This window comes from Zea mays, chromosome 7 (genome assembly GCF_902167145.1).
Source record: "Zea mays cultivar B73 chromosome 7, Zm-B73-REFERENCE-NAM-5.0, whole genome shotgun sequence".
Taxonomy (NCBI): domain Eukaryota; kingdom Viridiplantae; phylum Streptophyta; class Magnoliopsida; order Poales; family Poaceae; genus Zea; species Zea mays.
In genome coordinates this window covers 185,489,547-185,492,212 of record NC_050102.1, presented here as the reverse complement: position 1 = coordinate 185,492,212, position 2,666 = coordinate 185,489,547, and the positions used below count along the sequence as shown (strand labels likewise).

Below are 2,666 nucleotides of genomic sequence, written 5' to 3'. Positions count from 1 at the left end.
TTTCAGCAGCCGAAGACTTCTTTTCTGCTATGCTTGATCGAGAGGGCTACGTCTGCACCCAGTTCTGCCTGTGGCTTGGGCTAGTATATTTTTCCTACTGCGCTTCTTAATTTGGCTCTCTAGAGCTTGTATCCCGGTATTGTAATAATTTTTATCTAAACTCTGTACTATTTGAAGTAAGGAATGTGTTTACTAGCCTCCTGGGACTAGTAATTGTATCACATTTGAGTCCCAAAGGATCGGGACGCTTCAAGGTGCCCCTATGATTGACTAATAAAAGCAACTTGAAAGAGCAGAAAATGATGCCAAAGCTTTCTCTCGAAGGCTCTGCGTATTAGGAAAAAAGGATAGATGAAATCAATATGAAGAAAACCACTGGGAAGGAAGTCATTAGAACACCACTTGTATCACATCCAAATATTGTAATGTGACTTGGTGTTTGCTTTGGTGAGACAAAGACTATGCCCTACTGCTCTAGAAAAATATTAAATGGAAAATTTTACTTCGTCTAGAAATGCAGGGCATGTTTTGACTGTCCAAATTCGTGTTTGACCAACAAATTAATCTACCAGAGACACAACCCCTTTGCTCTGTCTTCTGAAAATCCTCTGAAAGTGCAAAACAGTATGACCAGTTTCCTTTCTCAATCATCATCTGATTACACAAGGCAAAACATAAATAGAGAAAACAAAGTGACTTCCACAGTTCAGTAATACTCATGACATGCATATAGATAGGCAGCACCGCAGTAGTTACTCGCTGGCTCTGGTTGTACTATCCTCGAGCACTTACGTGTCAGAAATATAATCACCTGAACTTTTGCATCTTCCCATAGCATAGTTGGGTCACTTGCATCCCAACTGGAATTAAGATACATGAATATCGGTCCATGGACCTTTTTCCAGTACTCTCCATTCGTGAACTTTGGTGAGAGGTCATCCCCTGCATAATGTGCACTAAGAGACATCTGCAACCATATGAAGAGGCCACATTCAGAAGAATATATAAATGTCATATCATTGAATCATCTCTGAGCGCTGGTTCAGATTCCAGATTCTGCATTCCAGAACATGATAACGATTGAACTTACAACCAGTATAGTAGGGCCAACATGAGAAGTCAAGTTTTGCTTCAGAGGTCCTCCTGTCCTGAACTCATCACTTGGAGTGATCAGCCAGAAGCCAATTGGAGGATCGAATGACATTCAACCATGGACATTGTTGTACTGGTCTTCGCAAGAGTACTGGTACTTGTCGTCAACCTTGACAAACATTATAAGCAACATTCAGATTCAGAATGCACTCAGACACTTACAATGGATAACATACATGTATTATATTTATCTCTGTCAGGGAAGCTTACCTCCCCTCTAAGTTCAGGGTTGATTGGGTCCACAAGGAGCACAGCCTCAGGGTACGCTAATGGTTGTCCTCGAGGAGGCAACCGGTCATTGGGCATTGGCATAATTCTCTGCCTGTCGTCAGCCAATGCCATGTAATGAAACCTGCGATTATAGCAACATTTAGAGAGTTTCAGACATTCAATGAACAATAACAAAAATAGTAACTATGGCTTACATGTCTTTCTGCAGCTTGAAAGCCACCCTCGTCTCTCCCAAGCCAACAGGATTCATTTATTGATGAAAAATGAGAAAAGGAGTGCAGAATTTTGTTAGAAATTGAGAAGGTCAGAGCAAGGGACGTATAGAGGCCAGGGGCCGTGAGGCGACCTCGTGTGACTTGGGTGGGGAGGAGCGGCGGCGGAGGATCTCAACGACAAGGACGATGAACGCAAGGGTCTTCCTGGAGCCTGTGGCGGCATCGACGGCGACGTCCTTGTGCGATAGCAGGTGCGGGATGGCCGCCGCCTGCACGGGCATGCACCGCTGGAAGCCGCCGCGGTCCAATGCCTCCACCACCTCCGGGGACAGCGCGAGGGAAAGTTCCGAGAACCTCTGATCCGTCAGCGCGCCCTTCCGCGCGGCCGCCGCCGCCGTGGATGCTGCCATGGGGAGCTCTGTGCTTAGGGTTTGGGTCTTCCCCGTGTGGGGGTTTAGCGACTGATTTTGCCTTGCTCGCGCAAAAAAAATGGTCACAAACGGCTTGCCCCTAGTACGTTTCCCAGCTTCGAAGGCGTATTTCATTAATGGTAAAGGTGCGAAAATCTGAGAGGGAGGAGCATATACGCACAGCTAGACACAATCACACAAATTTATTTTGCTTCAATTCCTTTATGTGTAGTATAATACAGTCATCACAGAAAAGTAAAATGAAGAGAATGAAAATGAGGATGGTCCCAGAACTCAAGCTACTTCTTCAAAGAAAACTGAACATTCTGGCAACATAGGAAGCATCACAATGAAAAAAGATTATAAGAAAGGTAACCTTGTGCATTTCAAGAGGAGGTGGGGGTAAAGGAGACCCGGAATGCTTATTAGTTATTTACAAGCTTTGATGAGCATTAGTAGCTTTTTTTGGTAAGTGGGGGCAAGTGAGTGATTTGTGCATGTATCTGGTAGGGATGGTGGGAACTGAGGAGCAAATGATGATATATAAGAAAAGGTGTTTACCTATACAGGCTGATACTCCTGATCGAGCAAATGTCACAACATTGTCGGATGTAGAAAATGCATTACCTCACTACATACATAGCAAAAATCACAAAAA

At 44.3% G+C, this 2,666-nt stretch overlaps 1 long non-coding RNA gene across 3 annotated transcripts; it reads right to left on the bottom strand.

The window, feature by feature from the left end:
* Nucleotides 1–383: 383 nt before the first annotated feature.
* LOC103633632 (uncharacterized) lies at nucleotides 384–2,107 on the bottom strand. 3 transcript variants are annotated; one of them, XR_556607.4, is made up of 5 exons: nucleotides 1,578–2,057; nucleotides 1,363–1,504; nucleotides 1,091–1,261; nucleotides 812–967; nucleotides 384–654 (listed from the first exon to the last, which is right to left on the bottom strand). It is a non-coding gene; the product is annotated as an uncharacterized lncRNA (long non-coding RNA). The 3 variants fall into 3 exon arrangements; XR_556608.4 differs by having other exon boundaries at nucleotides 437–654; nucleotides 793–967; nucleotides 1,578–2,054; XR_556606.4 differs by having other exon boundaries at nucleotides 437–967; nucleotides 1,578–2,107.
* Nucleotides 2,108–2,666: the final 559 nt, after the last annotated feature.